The 19,310-nt window shown below is 40.6% G+C and overlaps 1 pseudogene; it reads left to right on the forward strand.

The window, feature by feature from the left end:
• On the forward strand, positions 4,311 to 4,877 carry LOC108637615 (annotated as a pseudogene).

A 19,310-nucleotide genomic window follows, 5' to 3' on the forward strand; every position in this document is an offset into this window, starting at 1 on the left:
AGAAAATGTACAGCACGGGAACTGGCACTTAGTAGGAGCTTAAATCTTTTTTTTATTATTGAAAACATATGGCAAATAACTTTGTTTCCTCTAAAACTGATCTGGGGTAATCTATTTCTTCCTTTCTTCATATACAAATAAGAAGGAATTGAGACGATCACGGGCTCTCACATGGCCAATCTCTGTTCTAATGCTGCCACCTGCTGCCAAACAGCCAACATCCCATGTTATTTCAAGGGTTGCCCTGAAATAATGGGATGTGACTAGACATATACCTTGCCAGCATACTTCACTTCATTCCCATCCTTCAGACCTGGACCAAGGACACACTGGCCTTGTCTGGTCCTGACGTTACAGCTGAGCTTCCTTAGCAGGAAGGACTTTTCCAACAGAGTCTGGCATTTCCCAACATGTCTCATTTTCCAGCACTGGGAACACGAGGACAGGCCTGGGCTGAGCCACACTGAAGTCAAACAGTTGTGTGCAGGGACTCCCCTGGTGATCCAGTGGTTAAGAATGCACCTCACAATGCAGGGGACACAGGTTCAAATCCTGCTTGGAGGACTAAGATCCCACATGCTGTAGAGCAACTAAGCCTGTGAGCCACAACTATCAAGCCCACAGGCCCCAACTAGAGAGCCGGTGCACAGCAACAAAAGATTCCACACGACGCAACGAAGACCCATTGCAGCCAAATAAATACATCACTAGTTGTTTTTTTTTTTTAAGTGGTAAACAACATCCAAATACATACATAATTTTTTTTTTAAAGAAGTGGTACACAACATGCATGTTCTGCTGAAACTGCATAATGTGACCCACACTGGGTTCTATAAAAATCAGATTATCTACCAATGCTTAAATATCGCATTTCACCTGAAAATGTGGACTTTCAGACTGTTAAAAATCTAAGGTTATCACAATACATAACCCACAGTTAGCTAGAGCTGAGTAGCAAATGCCCCTTTAGCCTGAGCAGGCCTCGACCAGTTTGGCACTACCCATCCCGCTGGATCTTAGGCTTGACCCGTCTCACTTGGTAAGATTACCTTGTTGACCCCTGGTCCCAGCTCTACACAAACTGTTGTTTCCCTTACCTCCACCACAAAGTCTTGTGGAGAATGGAGTGGCTCTATAAATAGAGTAGGACTGATTTACACTTTCAAGTAATCATAATGATTAGTAATTACCAAGTATTTAGTTTATATCAGGCACAGAGAAGAGCATTTTGACCCTAACTTTTGACCTCAAAAATATTTTCATCCCATTGTGTATTCAGATCTGATGAAATATAAAATCACTAACATCCAATTCATAATAACTATTACTTGCAGAAATTACCTATCCAAAACAAACACTGCAATGGAAAAAACTTCAAATAAGAAAATATATTATTGATTTTTAAATGACTAAAAGAATCACATCCTGGTGGTCCAGTGATTAAGATTCTGTGCTCCCAAAGGGGCCCAAGGTTCAGTCCCTGGTCAGGGAAGATCCCACATGCTGAGTCCATAACCCCCCTACCCACGAAAAAATAATCACTTCTTCTAGGTATTATTGAAAACAATAAAATATGAACTCAAAATTTTATGTGAAAAAGTAGAATCTTCTTCACAAAATTTTAATCTGATCATTTGACCCATGGGTATTGTACTTGTGAAAAGTAATGGCCTTGGAAATTCCCTGGTAGTCTAGTGGTTAGGACTCAGGAATCAGTTTCCATCCCTGGTAGGGGAACTAATCCCATAAGACATGCTATGTGGCCCCCAAACACACACACACCAACCAAACAAAAAGCAATGACCAAAAAGAAAACTCACAGTAACAAGTTATAACCAATCAAACTCAGTAGAAAAAAAAAGTAATTAGTTGAGTCTGTCAAAAAATCTCGACGGAAAAAAATTTACCTTCATACAAATAATTTCAGAAAAATTAAAATTTAACTGGAAAAAGTAAATATATTCCATATAAAATTCTTGATGCAATATTTGGCTAATTAACTGCCCCCTCTACCCAGTATCACAGAAAATTCATGTCAATAACCCAGCATGAATCTGTCCATATATTTCTCCATATTTATATAATGTCACATATTCATATTCTCATTAGGGGAAGCTTTTCATTGTTTCTCTTAGAGAAATTGGATTTATATTATCTACATTTCTGGCTAGAGATAGCATGGAACATTTCATGCAAAGATGGGCCCAATAAAGGACAGAAACGGTATGGACCTAAAAGAAGCAGAAGATATTAAGAAGAGGTGGCAAGAATACACAGAGGAACTATACACAAAAGATCTTCATGACCCAGATAACTTCATGACCCATGGTGTGATCACTCACCTAGAGCCAGACATCCTGGAATGCAAAGTCAAGTGGGCCTCAGGAAGCATCACTATGAACAAAGCTAGTAGAAGCGATACAGTTCCAGTTGAGCTATTTCAAATCCTAAAAGATGATGCTGTGAAAGTGCTGCACTCAATATGCCAAAAAATTTAGAAAACTCAGCAGTGGCCACCAGACTGGAAAAGGTCAGTTTTCATTCCAATCCCAAAGAAAGGCAATGCCAAAGAATACTCAAACTACCGCACAATTGCACTCATCTCACACACTAGCAAGGTAATGCTCAAAATTCTCCAAGCCAGGCTTCAATGATACATGAACCATGAACTTCCAGATGTTTAAGCTGGATTTTAAAAAGGCAGAGGAACCAGAGATCAAATTGCCAACATCCCCTGGATCATTGAAAAGTAAGAGAGTTCCAGAAAAACATCTACTTCTGCTTTACTGACTATGCCAAAACCTTTGACTGTGTGGATCACAACAAACTGTGGAGAATTCTTGAAGAGATGGGAATATCAGAGCAGCTTACATGACTCCTGAGAATTCTGTATGCAGGTCAAGAAACAACAGAACTGGACATGGAACAGCAGACTGGTTCCAAATTGGGAAAGGAGTACATCAAGGTTGTATATTGTCACCCTGTTTATTTAACTTATATGCAGAGTATATCATGTGAAATGCCAGGCTGGATGAAGCACAAGCTGGAATCAAGACTGCTGTGAGAAACATTAGTAACCTCAGATACACAGATGACACCACCCTAATGGAAGAAAGTGAAGAACTAAAGAGCCTCTTGATAAAAGTGAAAAAGGAGAGTGAAAAAACTGGCTTAAAACTCCACATTCAAAAAGCTAAGATTATGGCATCTGGTCCCATCCCTTCATGGCAAATAGATGGGGAAACTGGAAGACTTTGATGGGGAAACAATGATGCCAAGAACTGACTGATGCGAAGAACCACCTGATCCGAAGAACTGACTCATTCGAAAAGACCCTGATGCTGGGAAAGATTGAAGGCAGGAGGAGAAGGGGATGACAAACGATGAGATGGTTGGATGGCATCACCAACTTGATGGACATGAGTTTGAGTTTCCCTTGATGGGGAAACAATGACAGACTTTATGTTCTTGGGCTTGAAAATCACTGTAGATGGTGGCTGCAGCCATGAAATTAAAAGACGCTTGCTCCCTGAAAGAAAAGCTAGGATCAACCTCGACAGCATACCAAAAAGCAAAGACATTGCTTTGCCAACAAAGGTCCGACTAGTCAAAGCTATGGTTTTTCCAATAGTCATGCATAGATGTGAGATTTGTACCATAAAGGAAACTGAGTGCCAAAGAATTGATGCTTTTGAACTGTGGTGTTGGAGAAGACTCTTGAGAGTCCCTTGGACTGCAAGGAGATCCAACCAGTCAAACCTAAAGGAAACCAGTCCTGAATATTCATTGGAAGGACTGATACTGAAGCTGAAACTCCAACATTTTGGCCACCTCGTGCGAAGAACTGACTCATTGGAAAAGACCCTGATGCTGGGAAAGATTGGAGGCAGGAGGAGAAGGAGATGACAGAGGATGAGATGGTTGGATGGCATCACCAACTTGATGGACATGAGTTTGAGCAAGCTTGGGGAGTTGGTGATGGACAGAGAAGCCTGGCATGCTGCAGTACATGGGGTCTCAAAGAGTCAGACACAAACGAGTGACTGAACCGATTGACTGACATTTCTGGCATCTTGTTTTTCTCACTTTATGTTATCCTACAGTTTACAGTGTGCTGGGTGGTCCCTGGCTCTGTCTCTTGCTTCAACAGTATTTTACTAGAACAGACCCAGCAATGCCCCATCCTCCAGCCTCCAGCCCCCCTCCAAACTTTCTTCCAGTCTCAACCTTGGGAACCAACCACTCAGCTCCCCTTGGCCTCCAGGACCAGCCAACATCATTTTTTGAATTTAACTCATTACCAGTCAACCATGAGCTCCCAGATTCCTGAGAATTATTCCACCAAAATGAAGGCTGCTGTCAACCGCCTGGATCAATACGCACCTGCCCACCTTCTACACCTACCTCTCTCTGGGCTTCTATTTCCATGATGACAATGTGGCTCGGGACAGCGTGTGTCACTTCTTCCATGAATTGGTGGAGAAGCTCAAGGATGCCGAGCCTCTCTTGGAAATGCAAAACCAGCATGGTGCCACGTCATTTTCTAGGACATGCAGAAGCCATCGGCACCATGAGCGGAAAAACCCAGGATGCTATGGAAGCCGCGTTCTCAGGGATAAGAACCGTAACTTTTCTAGGCCCTTTTGGATCTGCATGCCCTCGGTTCTGCCTGGGCAGATCCCACCTCTGTGACTTCCTGGAGAGCCACTTCCTAGATGAGCAGGTGAAACTCATCAAGAAGATGGGCAACCATCTGACCAACTCAGGCTGAGCTGGGTGAGTATGTTTTCGAAAGGCTCACCTCAAGCGTGACAGGAGCCTCCAAAGCCCAGCAGCCTCTGAGGATACGCCCTTCTGGCGTCAGGGCTTCTACTTGAAGCTCTTCTCTGTGCTGTTCAGCAGCTTTTTAACCTCCCTGGAGCCCTCTCCCAAGCCTTGGACCAAAGGAGAACAATAAAGATTTTGCAGCCACCCCCCTCCAAAAAAGACAAAGGGAGAGAACAAAAAAGCACAGTGTCTTACAGAAACCCTTCCAAATCAGAATGAGTTCATTTGTATAAGAGAAAGTCTTTAAGAGGGATTGCTAGATTGAAGAAAAGATATGTTTTATTTTTAGAAGATCTCTTTACAAACCGACTGACATAATTCATATATCCCTTGGCAAAGTGTGCAAGTACCGTTTTCTCTGTATCTCCCCACCAGTAGCTGGCACTACTGTCTCTAACCATCAGGTAAAGGTAATGAATAACCTCATTGTTACTTTAATTTGCATTTCTCTAACTTCTAATGAATCTGAGCGCCTTTTCATATGTTTACTGGCAACTGAATTTGTTCTACCACACAAATGCCTCTCTATATGATTAGGACACTTTTTACTGGGTAGTTCATCTTCGCCCTGCCATTGTTAAAGAGTTCTTGGTATATTTTCACTACAGATTTTCTACCTATCACATGCATTATAATTATTCTTTCCAAATTTGTCATCTATTTACTTTGCCCATGAAATCTTTGCCATGTAAGAGTGTGAATTTTTATATAGTCAAATACAGTTAAGCTTCTGATTTAAAACATCTTTCTTCATCCAACTTTCAGAAAATCTAAGAATGTAACCTCCCAGAGTATCTTGCAAGATATTATAGTTTAATTTTTTTATATTTAGTTTTTACAGCTATCCTTATTTTAAGATATACATAAGATAGGGGGTCCAAATTTTTCTTCCAAATAGATAGCCAGCTTTGCCAAGATCATTCATTATAGAGTGAAGCCTTTTCCCAGGGAACTAAACTATCAACTTTCTAACACAGAAGCTGCTTATACATTCCAGGTTCTATTTCTAGAGTATTTATTCTATCTTACTGATCTAGCTATCTGTTCCTATGCCAATAAAGAATTTAATTTAAAGTATGTTGGGGTCGCACAGAGTCGGACATGACTGAAGCGACTTAGCAGCAGCAGCAGCATGTTCTATCATCTTGTAAATCCTTTCTCAGTAGTCCTTTTATCATATTTTTCTGGGTCATCTTTGGGCATTTATTTTTCTATATAAACTTTAATATCATTTTATTGAATCCTCCTCACTCCAAAGCCACTGACATCCTAATTACATTTTTAAAAATGCATTAAATTCATATATTAATTTTGGAAGAATTAGCCTTTTAATTGTCTTCCCTTTCAAAAACATGGTATTTCTATTTGTTTATATCTTATGTCCCTCTATAAGACACACAACTCTTTTTTTAAACTTTTTATTTTGTATTGGAGTATAGCCTATTAACAAACCATGTTGTGATAGTTTCGGGCAGACAGCGAAGGGGCTCAGCCATATATTTACATGTCTCCAGTTCAGTTCAGTTCAGTCACTCAGTCGTGTCTGACTCTTTGCAACCCCATGAATTGCAGCATGCCAGGCCTCCCTGTCCATCACCATCTCCCGGAGTTCACTCAGACTCATGTCCATCGAGTCCGTGATGCCATCCAGCCATCTCATCCTGGGTCGTCCCCTTCTCCTCCTGCCCCCAATCTCTCCCAGCATCAGAGTCTTTTCTAATGAATCAACTCTTCGCATGAGGTGTCCAAAGTACTGGAGCTTCAGCTTTAGCATCATTCCTTCCAAAGAAATCCCAGGGTTGATCTCCTTCAGAATGGACTGGTTGGATCTCCTTGCAGTCCAAGGGACCCTCAAAAGTCTTCTCCAACACCACAGCTCAAGCGCATCAATTCTTCAGTGCTCAGCCTTCTTCACAGTCCAACTCTCACATCCATACATGACTACTGGAAAAACCATAGCCTTGACTAGACGGACCTTAGTCAGCAAAGTAATGTCTCTGCTTTTGAATATACTATCTAGGTTGGTCATAACTTTTCTTCCAAGGAGTAAGCATCTTTTAATTTCATGGCTGCAGTCACCATATGCAGTGATTTTGGAGCCCATAAAAACAAAGTCTGACACTGTTTCCACTGTTTCCCCATCTATTTCCCATGAAGTGATGGGACCAGATGCCATGATCTTAGTTTTCTGAATGTTGAGCTTTAAGCCAACTTTTTCACTCTCCTCTTTCACTTTCATCAAGAGGCTTTTTAGCTCCTCTTCACTTTCTGCCATAAGGGTGGTGTCATCTGCATATCTGAGGTTATTGATATTTCTCTACATGTCTCCATTCTCCCTCAAACTCCCCTCTCACCCAGCCTGCCACACAACACTGAACAGAGTTCCACATGCTATTCAGAAGGCCCTTGTTGGTTATGCATTTTAAATATATCAGTGTGTACATGTCCTTCCAAACGCCCTATCGGTTTCCTCCATTCTTCTCCCACCACCTAGGCAACCATAAGAGACTTCATTCTCTAAGTCTGTGAGTCTCTTTCTGTTTTGTAAGTAAGTTCATTTCTATCATTTCTTTTTAGATTCCACATATAAGGGATGCCATACAGTATTTCTCCTTCTCTGTCAGGCTTACTTCACTCAATATGACAACCTCTAGGTCCACGCATGTTGTTGCAAATGGCATTATTTCATTCTTTTTAATGGCTGAGTAATAGTCTATTGCATATGTGTACCTTATCTTCTTTATCCATTCCTCTGTCGATGGACATTTAAGTTCCTTCCATGTCTTGGCTACATAAGGCACACAACTTCTAATGAATTATTTGCTTCATATAAGTCCTATACTTTTCTTGTTAAATTTCTTTTTATTTTATAATTTTGTTGTTACTAATTACTTTTTTACAATCCCATTTGTAGCTGTTTATTTTTATAATTGATTAAACATGCTGATTTTTATATATTTATCTTGCAGCTAGAAGCCTAGCCAAATTATCTTATTAATTCTAAACAGTTTTTTAATACAGCTCCTGGATTTTTCATGTATATAATTATACGTTCAGAAAAAGAGATTATTCTTCTCTGCTTTCCCACTGTTTTTACCATTTTATTTATTTATTATATTTGCAAGAACCTCCAAGTCAGTGTTAAACAGTAACGGGGAGAGTAGGCATTTCTGTCTAGTTTTTGATTTGAACTGAAATAATTTTACTGTTTTCCCACTTAGGATAATATTTGGTATTCGTTTCTAGTAAATGATCTTTATTTTATTGAGAGTTTTTTGTTTTGTTTGTGTTAGGAATAGTTGCTAAATTTTCAAGTGTCTTTTCAATTGATATGTTAATTTTTTCTTTAATTTGTTGATTAATGGACTATGCTAATAGATTTCCAGTACTGAATGATATTTGCATTCTTGGAATAAACTGTACTGATTTTACTACACTTAGATACATTAATAAATTCTTGCTATATTTTAGAAATTTTGCATCTACATTCATATGTGATCATTGTCTATGACCTAAACTAGTTTATAAAACATTTGTACTATATATCCTTTAAAAATGAAGAAAAAAAAAAAAACTTGCTTGTAAATCTATCTGGTCCTGTTGTCTTCTTCCATCATAGCTTTTTAATTACTTTTCAGCATCTTGTACGGTAGTTAGTACATTCATATTTCTCACTTCCGTTTATTACTTTTGTGGGTTTATATGCACAGTTGCTTTAATCTCCATTATTTCCAATTTTACATACTTTTGGGGCTCTTTTTCCTTTAATCACAGAATCAGGTTTGAACTCGTCTTTCTGCTTCCAGTCTGAGTCCTCATGCCCCAGCACCATACTACACCCTTAGAGGTTAATTAAGGCTGAATCTGTAAATGATTTTTATTTCTTTGATTAAAACAATCAGTCAACTGCGAAAGTTAGATTCCTGTGAAGTTTAAATTATTTTAATTTTTACCTAAAATAGCTATCTTGGCATAAGTAGAATCATCAATAATATAGTCATGCTTGGCAAAATCTTGGAGGATTTGAACCACCTTCATTTGACAAGAAAACTCATTGGTTTTTTCATGCTGAAACTAGTTACTGTTTTTTTTAATAATTCTGTTTATTCATTGATTTATTCTTGGCTGTGCTGGGTCTTCATTGCTACGCAGGCTTTCCTCTGGTTTTGAGAATTGGGGCCTACTCTCTAGCTGCAGAGAGCAGGCTTCTCATTGTGGTGGCTTCTCTCGCGGGGCACAGGCTGTAGGACGCACAGGCGTCTGTAACTGCAGTGCGTGCGCTCAGCAGTGGCCGTTCCCGGGCTCTAGAGCAGGGGCTCAAGAGTCGTGGCTCATAGGCTTAGTGCAACTAAACACCAGAATGGGCTTAGTTGCTCTGGGGCATGTGGAGTCTTCCTGGACCAGGAATTGAACCTGTGTCTCCTGGATTGGCAGGTGGATTCTTTACCACTGAGCTTCCAGGGAGGCCCCTAAAACTAGCTTTTGACCAGCACAAATAATTTCCATAGAAGAAAGCAAAACCCCCTTTATCTGAGACTATGATTACTATTTAATTCTTGAAAATGGTGTTCAAACTAGCATGAAATTCCATTCACTTTAATAAAATACTACCTAATTAGGAAGAAACTTTACTGTTACCTCTAGGGAAATATTAACATCACTAAAAAGAACATACAGTTGAGAAAACTGCATGTACATTTATAATTTTGTTCCCTTCTGAATATGAGAGACTATTTAATTAAGATTATTACTATCTTTAAAGCTTTCTCTCAAAGGAAATGTTCTTCATTCTAAGCTACACATCTTTGGAGGGTGAAAAAAAAAAAAGGAGTTTTAAAAGAAAGCCTGTAATTCTCTGAGGGCATATGCTCCGGTTACATCCAAAGAAGGACTTCCTTCCTTCCTCTTTTCCTCGTTATATTTCTATAGTATAACACAAATCAGGGCTGCTCGATCTACCTGCTTTCTTTCTCTCTGTGATAATTCTTTTCATGAGCAAACTGGAGAAATAAACCAACTTGCCATACAGTTCAGGCGAAAACAAAAAAGAGTGTGGGGCCAGGCAGGAGGGTACAGAAAAGTCCACCCTCTGCACTTGGGCGTGGACACATGCTACTGCTCAGACGTCCCTTTTGCTTTGCCCTCAACACAAACATTTCATCTGCCCTTGTGGTCCATCTATTTCAGTTTGTCCCACGCTCTTCTGTTTCCCTTCCACCTCAGAGTTCCACTTTCTAATTCTGCTGTCTTATGTATGATCTGGTCTCTGCTGAAATGGTTTCCCAAAGGTCAGCTTCCCTGTTGCATGTGGAATTATGTCCCCACAGAATTTGTATTTTCCAGTGCTAACCCCCAGTAGAACTGGGGTGACATTATTTGGAAATAGGGTTGTTGCAGACAAAAGTAGTTAAGATGAAGGCATACTGGAACAGAATGGGCCCATAATCTAATATGACCAATATCCTGATAAAAAGGGAGAATTTGAACACAGCACCCACACAGGGAACACACCATCTGATTGTATTTACAACCCAAGGAATGGTAAGACTGCCAGCAAATCACCAGAAGCTAAGAAAGAGGCATGAAACAGATTCTTTCTCACCCACTCAGAAGGAACCAACAATGCCAACACCTTGACCTTGGACTTCCAGCCTCTAGAATTACGATTCACTACATTTCTGTTGTTTAAGCCATCTAGTTTGTGGTACTGTTAAAGAAACCTCGCTCACATGCATGCTTAGTCACTTGGTTATGTCCAACTCTGTGCGACCCTATGGACTGTAGGCCCCCAGGTTCATCTGTCCGTGGGATTCGCCAGACAACAATGGGAGTGGGTTACTATGTCCTCTTCCAGGGACTCTTCCCAACCTAGGAATCAAACCTGAGTTTCTTGTGTCCCTTGCAATGGCAGGAGGGTTCTTTACCACTAGTGCCACCGGGTAAATCCAGAAGCCTTAGCAAACTATATATTCTCCTTCCAAATTTAATGGGTTTGTTTCTCATAATATTTTTTATTCATCTTTGTCCTTCTTTTTTTTTTATAATTATCTGCAAAGTTGTGCTAATTTCACTTAAAACTCCTACCTAAGTTGACCCCAGGTTTCCCAGGTGGCTCAGCAGTTAAGAATTCACCTGCAACACAGGGCGCATGTGTGAGTGCTCCGTCACCGCAGTCGTGTTGTGATTCCAAGGAGTGGGCCCCCAGGCTCCTCTGTCAGTGGGGTTTTCCAGGCAAGAAAACTGGAGTGAGTTGCCGTTTCCTTCTCCTGAGGATCTTCCTGACCCAGGGATTGAACCCACTGCTGCAATGCGCACCGCCTAAAGAACAAGATCCTAATTTCCTACACAGACCATAAGGACCCCTATGATCTAGTTTCTATCTATCTGATCTCTTATGGGCACTGAACAAAACTTGCGGCAGTCCTATACACACCCAGGCTTTTCTGCCACCTGGCATGCCCTCTGCATCTCTAATCCTTTAAGTTGAACGCAAATAATTCTTGCTCTAAAAATTTACTCCAGATGGTTCGCTGATTAATGAATAACTCTCCCTTCTCTGAATTTACTTTACAGTTTATTTATATTTATCTTGAATCATTATCATTTTCCACCATCTATTTCAGTTACTGATCCATAGGTCTCATATCTCCTATAGACTATCAGTGCCTAGAGGGCAGGGATCATGATTTATCTTAGAATTTCCCATAGTACATAACACAGTATTTAGCAAATTGGCTTAATTTTTAAAGTCTCTAACTGAATCAATGTATTCACCTAAAAGACAACCAAACTTCACAAAACTCAGAGCAGGTAAACCTTGAAAGTAGATAAAAATCACCAGGAGGCCTGGCTCAACTGTGTCACATTCCGATCCCATCAAAGGTTGTCATTAGGCACGGCCATCCTGCTTTATGTTCCTGTGGAACACTCCAGGCTAAACCACCTCACCATTCCCACCACACCCTGGAAATTCACAACATGTCATTATCCTCAGGTCTCAAAGTCTACAAGATGCTAGGTGGATGCCTAAACCCCTTTGCAGTGATAGCAAGATAACTGGTGCCAAAGTGCTTTGAACTCAGCAACATCCATTTACCTAACAGGGTTATGAGCATTCCCTCGCCAAGAGGCCAACTCTGGGAGGCTTATACAAGTTCCTGAAGCCTGGATGTTTGGCAAGTCCTCAGGAAAGATGAGAGAAAAACTTCGAAGTTTTGATTTCCAATTCAAAGACACAGGAAAACTTGGCCATCTCAACTGACCATTCACCTGGGTGTAGAGCCAGGGACAGACTCCCAGGGCCCAATGAGAAGTGAGTGCTTATCTTGTGTCTGCAGATCTGAGAATCACTGGAGTGAAAATTATGTGAATGGCAATGTTTCCAGGAAGGAAAAGGGCTAAATCAGAGGCTCAGAGAATCAGCTGGTAGTCTGACTTTTTAACCAGATCTGGTTACTTTCTGAAATGCAAGCAGTCAAGAAGCTACCAGAAATCCTATACCAGCTTTACAATATTATTGTGTAATGTTGTTAATATTAACTGGGCTAATAAAAATAAGTACAGTCTGTTGTTGTTGCTCAGTCACTATGTTGTGTCCAACTCTGCAGCCCCATGGACTGCAGCACAACAGGACCTCAGTACTCCATCTCCCAGAGTTTGCTCAAATTCATGTCCACTGATTCAGTGATGCTACCTAACCATCTCATTCTCTATTCCACCCCCTCCGCCCCCCATCCGCCCATCTCCTCCTGCCCTCAATCTTTCCCAGCATCAGGGTCTTTTCCAATGAGTCGGCTCTTCCCATCAGGTGGCCAAAGTATTGGAGCTTCAGCTTCAGAAACAGCCCTTCCAATGAATAATCAGGGTTGGTTTCCTTTAGGATTAACTGGTTTGATCTCCTTGCAGTCCAAGGGACTCTCAAGAGTCTTTTCTAGCACCACAATTTGAAAGCATTCTTCAAATTCTTTAGCGCTCAGCCTTCTTTATGGTCCAACTCTCACATCCATACATGACTACAAGAAAAACCATAGTTTTGACTACACAGAACTTTTTGGCAAAGTGTCTCTGCTTTTTAATATGCTGTCTAGGTTTGTCATAGCTTTCCTTCCAAGGAGTGTCTTTTAGTTTCACGGCTGCAGTGACCATCTGCAGTGATTTTGGAGCCCAAGAAATTAAAATCTGTCACTGTTTCCACTTTTTCGCCTTCTATTTGCTATGAAGTGATGGGACTGGATGCATGATCTTGGCTTTTTTTTTTTTCTCTTGAGCATACACTGCATACCAGACGTGTATTTATTGTCCATATTTTACACCAACGGATCCTCATGCTGCCCTGGTCAAAGATTATAATTATTAGGAAACTAAGGTTCAGAATGATAAACAATGTCCAAAGGCCACACAGCTTCTAAGTGTCAGACATTCCAAGGTGGAGTGTCTATTTCGAAAGAAACAACAAGGCCAGAGAGGTGAAGGAAAGCAAGGTATTTACAGGGACCTACAAGCACCCAGGTGCTCCTGGGACATAAAACATGGTGCCAGGAGAGAGCAGTTGCCCTCATATTCTGCATTAGGCAAATTACTATCTTGCAGATAACTGGGAGCCTCAGAAGAGTTTCAAGCCGGAGAGTAACACATTAGACTTAGGTCTTAGAAATTGAGGTGAAGAATGGATTGGAGGGGACAGATGGAACACAAGGGGATGTGCTGAGAAACTGTATAACTAATTCTGGAAAGAGATGATGACACCTTTGTGCTTTTTCCATCTTTTTGATGATGGAGGGAAAGCACTGGAACAGAGAAATACTTGCAAGATAAATCAGTAGCATTAGGGAAGTATTACATAAAGTTTCAGCTGATGACATCATAACCTCTTCTACTGTACTTCACACTTACATATCCAGTGTCTTGTGGATGAGCCATGAGTATTATGTCAAATTATGCAGAAGACACAAGAATGAACAAAACAAGGTTTCCCATCACTTTCTAGTTGGGACAGATAATGCCAATCAACATAAAATTATCTGGTAGATAAAAATGTTATGCAGACAATTAAAATAAGATGATATGATAGGCACCTTTAGAATGATTGATCAGGGAAACCTCTGTGAAGAGATGCCATTTAGGCTTTCTAAGACCGAATGAAAAGTCAAGGGAAAGAATTGGCTTACTGAGCTGGAAGAATCCAAAGCAGGCTAGTGCAGCTGGAACAGAATGGGCAAAGGAGAAATGGAAACAAATCAATACAGTATTATAAAGTAAAATAAATAAATAAAAACTTTAAAAAAAAGATATCAGAGAATTAGACAACATAGGACTTTAAAAGTAAGGTTAAGAAATTTAAGTAATGAAATATCAAGGGAAGCTGATACTTCCCATGATAGGCAGAAGATTTTAATCAAGGGAGTGCAAGCATGCATGCATGCTAAGTCACTTCAGTCGTGATTGAGTCTTTGCGACTCTATGGACTGTAGCCCTCCAGGCTCCTTTGTCCATGTGATTCTCCATGCGAGAATACTGGAGTGGGTTGCCATGCCCTCCTCCACGGGATCTTCCCAACCCAGGGATCGAAACTTCTTAATTCTCCTGCATTGCAGACAGGTTCTTTACCACTAGAGTCACCTGGGAAGCCCAATCAAGGGGGTATTCTTACCTAATTTAAGTTGCTGAGTAAGCACTCTGGCTTCTACAGAAAATATAGGCAGGACAAATATGAAAGTAAGGAAATTTTGTAGTTGTTCATTGAGAGATGATGGTGGCTTGGAGAAAAGAGAATAAATTGAGGATTTGTTCTGATAGATTCAACGTGGAAGGTAAGAAAGTAAGAATCAAAAATGACTATTTTTTTGCTTGGGCAAGAACACAGAAGACTGTGACGGAACAGTTTGACAAGAAGAAATCAAGAGCTGGGTTTTCAACATGTTGAGTTTGAGATTTCTTTTAGAGACCCAAAGGAAAAATGCTATGTAGGCAGCTGGAAATACAAGTCTGGAATTCAGGAGAAAATCTGAAGATAGAAATGTACATTTCAGAATGATCAGCCTACAGATGGTATTTAAAGCCACGGGACTGAATGAGACATCTTAGTGAATAAGAGCAGAGGAGAGGTCAAACTGAGCTTGGAGACGCTCATTTAGAAGTCAGAAAAAAAAGAGGAGAGGCAGAGGAGGGAGACTGACATGGAGGAGCCAATAAGTGGCAAGAAACCAAAAGAGTGTAGTACTGAAGCCGAGGCGCACCCCCTGGGGCCCTCCTGGGTACAAGTGTCCCCCATTTCTTGCTTGTAGGCAATAGGTTTCATTCAGCCTCCTTGCCCTTCCCTGAGTATCAAAGGGCAGATTCTAACAGTTGCTAATAAAGGAAGGGAGGAGATACAGAAACAGGGCAGGAACAGTTAAGAAACTAGAACGTAGCCTCAGAGCAGAAGCCTGGCTCCTCTTCAAGAAATATTTATAACAATACCTTTGACTTCTGCAGAACTAAGGCCCCCAGGGGGAAGATGACTTCAGGCTGAGCAGAGGATTTCTGGAGTACCACCCTGTTATCTCACCACCAACCAATCAGAGGAAAATCACACTTTCTGCAGCCCTCACCCCAAACTTTGCCTATAAAATAAAACCAATGGGGGAGTCAGGTTTTTGAGCACTAGTCACTCATTTTCCTTCCTTGGCTCTGCAATATACTTTTCTCTGCCAAAAAAAAAAAAAAAAAAAAGGAAAAAGAGAGAGAGAGATTTCCCTGGTGGTCCAATAGTTAAGACTTTGAGCTTCTAATGCAAGAGGCACAGGTTTGATCCCTGGTCAGGGAATGAAGATTCCACATGCTGTGTGGTGCAGCCAAAAAAAAGTGATAGGAAGAATTACTTTCCCTGCGTATCTTGTTATATCATTTGACTTTTTATTATGTGCATACATGACCTCCATTAAGTGAGATCCAACGAAATACAGATCCAGAGAAATTTGTATGCAGCTTAAGAAGCAACAGTTAAAACTGGACCTGGAACAATGGACTGTTTCCAAATTGGGAAAGGAGTACATCAAGGCTGTATATTGTCACCCTGTTTATTTAACTTATATGCAAAGTACATCATGAGAAATGCTGGGCTGGATGAAGCACCAGCTGGAATCAAGATTGTTGGGAGAAATATCAATAACCTCAGATACGCAGGTGACACCACCCTTACGGCAGAAAATGAAGAGGAATTAGAGAGCCTCTTGATGAAAGTGAAAGAGGAGAGTGAAAAGGCTGGCTTAAAACTCAACATTCAAAAAACTAAGATCATGGCATCTGGTCCCATCACTTTATGGCAGATAGATGGGGAAACAGTGGAAACAGTGGCTGACTTTATTTTGAGGGGGCTCCAAAATCACTGCAGATGGTGACTGCAGTCATGAAATTAAAAGACGCTTACTCCTTGGAAGGAAAGCTATGACCAATCTAGACAGCATATTAAAAAGGAGAGACGTTATTTTGCCAACAAAAGTCCATCTAGTCAAAGCTATGGTTTTTCCAGTAGTCATGTAAGGATGTGAGAGTTGGACTATAAAGAAAGCTGAGAGCTGAAGAATTGATGCTTTTTGAACTGTGGTGTTAGAGAAGACTCTTAAGAGTCTCTTGGACTGCAAGGAGATCAAACCAGACAATCATGAAGGAAACCAGTCCTGAATATTCATTGGAAGGACTGATACTGAAGCTGAAACTCCAATACTCTGGCCACCTGATGAGAAGAACTGACTCATTGGAAAAGACCCTGATGCTGGGAAAGACTGAAGGCAGGAGGAGAAGGGGATGACAGAGGATGAGATAGTTGAATGGCATCACCAACTCAATGGACATGAGTTTGAGCAAGCTCGGGGAGTTGGTGATGGACAGGGAAGCCTGGCATGCTCCAGTCCATGGAGTTGCAAAGAATCACCCATGACTGAGCAACTGAACTGAACTGAAAGAAATACTCTGCCAAAAGGCCATATACGTGGAGTTTCTTGTGGCACTGCCATCTCCCCAGCAAGGAGGAGGGCCATCTCATACAGAAGGGGTCCTCTGGGTAGCCACAGAATTGAGCAAGGGGTGATTCTTGTGATAACCACACCCTCTCCGCATCTCCCCCAACTCTGCTTCTCCCAAAAATAGTCTTAGATCATCAAGGGCTGCAGCTATGATCTTCCTAAACTGATTGATGACACTCAGGACCTGCGGGGCACTCTGCACTGAAACTTTCCTTTGTCCAAACTAAATAAAAGTAAGACCACTTCCCAGTGAGACAGGAAGGGAGCAGACAACCTTTAAAAGAATGACATAGCCCAAGGACAGGATATAAATTGATTAGAACCAACTGGGTTCAAGATGGTGGATCATTTGGCTTCCACCAAAACTTGAGCCTCAGTATACACTCACTGTAACACATGAGCGAGCTAAACGACATACCCAGAGGTGCCATGACAGTCCAATGCCGATTATAAACAGTCAAAAAGTGGGCAGTGGCCGAATCCCTGCAAATCCCCACTGCTTCCTCAAAATAGCTGGAATACTCCTCTCACTCATTAGCGTATGAAATTACCCGGCCCTATAAAAACTGACAACCCCATACCCTGGTGCCCCTCTCAACTTCCAAGATGGCCCGCACTCTACCTATGGAATGTGTATCTCCCTGAAGAAACCTTCTTTCTCTTTGCTATGCTCACTCTTGAATTCTGTCCTGCAAAAAGCCAAGAACCCACACTTGGCTGCCATCCAAGAGAGTCACCGGAGACCTGGGACGTGACCATTATCTCACACCCCATCTTCTTTCCTGAAACACTAAGACTCAACTATTCTTCTCAAAAGAAAAGAAAAAAGCAATCTCCAGGAGACCTTACTTTTATTCAGACACATGGCACATTCTTACGCCTATTAGCTTCATACCTTTTTTGCCCCATTCTTCTCTATTATTTTCTAGTTTGGTTCTGTGGCTATGCCAATCCAGGGGGTGATTTGTAGGGGATGATACAGTTTCTCAGAAGGAAAAGATCACCTCCTCCTCAAATGCTATTTAGCAAGCTTCTGCCAGTAAAATAAACAGAAGGGATAAGACCTACCTGACACGTGCAAGAGGGGCCTCTGAGGGCCCACCATCACTCTTGCTTCTGGCTAACACACTGGCCAATCACGCCTGCAGCACAGAAAGAGCCTGTGGGTGCCACTGCTCGGTGTTCACGGCGCATGCACACGTGGCCAAGGACTCCCGCCAAAAGTGTTCTTCGCTGATGGCAGCTTTTCACTTTTCATACAGGCCGAAGGGCTCAAAGCCTATGTGAGCAAACGGAAATCCAGGCATAGTAAGTGCTACCTTGAAACGACTGTAGAAGAAAGGGAAAAGGAAAGACTCATAACTTTATCTCTTTCAGAAGCTTCATTTCAAAGGAGGTGTGACAACTAAAGTTATTACCAAGTTTTTAGAAATGAGTGTTTAGCATGATCAGAGAGTCCCTTCTAAATTGTATTAAGAGCCAAAAACATCTGACAAATAATACATTCTACAAATGGAAAGTGCTTTAGTCAGTTTTCCAGTGAGTTCACAAAAAGAACATTTGTGCACCCCACTAAACTGTCTTAGTGTTTATGAATGTAAACAGAAAAGTATTATATATTATGGAAAACATAAAACAACATTTAAAAAAATAATAACTTCCCTATAACAGTTAAGACTATGTACAAAGATATATCTTCTTGTCAAAGGTAGCTGTAAAATGTTGTTTATTATAACACATGAATAATGTACATATAATATTTAAGATACTACATTCCCAAACAGTGGGTTTTAAATCTTTAAAGAACTATTTGGAGTAACATAAATTTTACTGCTTAAACAATAGCAAAAAAAAAAAAAAAAACAACCCTAGGCAATATAATCATCAATTTATGCAACCATCTATTTGTCTAAAAGTGCTCATATTTCTAAACTGCATAATGCTTTCAAATAAACACAGTATTTAATTCAATAGCTAAGGGCCAAACTCTAGATTTTGATTAACTATTTCTCACATGGTAAGGAAACCTAAACCGAGGGTGTCTATAAGACACCGAAACTTCTGGAAAAAATAAAATATGGTCATTTTTACATTTACCAAACTCTCTCTTTGTAAGGCATCAATGAATAACTTTTTACTATTCATTTAATTGTCTCCTAGAAATAAACAGTCACACTGGGGATTATTACATTTAAAAAAAAAGCAAACTTCTTTCCTGGGAAAGCAGGCAAGCAACATTACTATTTTCTAATCTTATTCAAAATGGAGTTCAGTTGACATTGCCTTATCTAAATTTGCTGATAAGTCAGAGCTAATATCCTAAGAAATTGCTGTTTCCCTGTTTCTACAACCGGTTTTCTTCAGTTTAGAACAACAACAAAAAAAATGCTAAAATTCAAAATTATGTAAATATATGTATGTGCACGTGTGTATATCATAAGATTTTTTTTATTTTCACAGTACAAAAATATCATAAGCATA

The sequence above is a fragment of the Capra hircus genome, chromosome 15 (assembly GCF_001704415.2).
Source record: "Capra hircus breed San Clemente chromosome 15, ASM170441v1, whole genome shotgun sequence".
NCBI lineage: Eukaryota > Metazoa > Chordata > Mammalia > Artiodactyla > Bovidae > Capra > Capra hircus.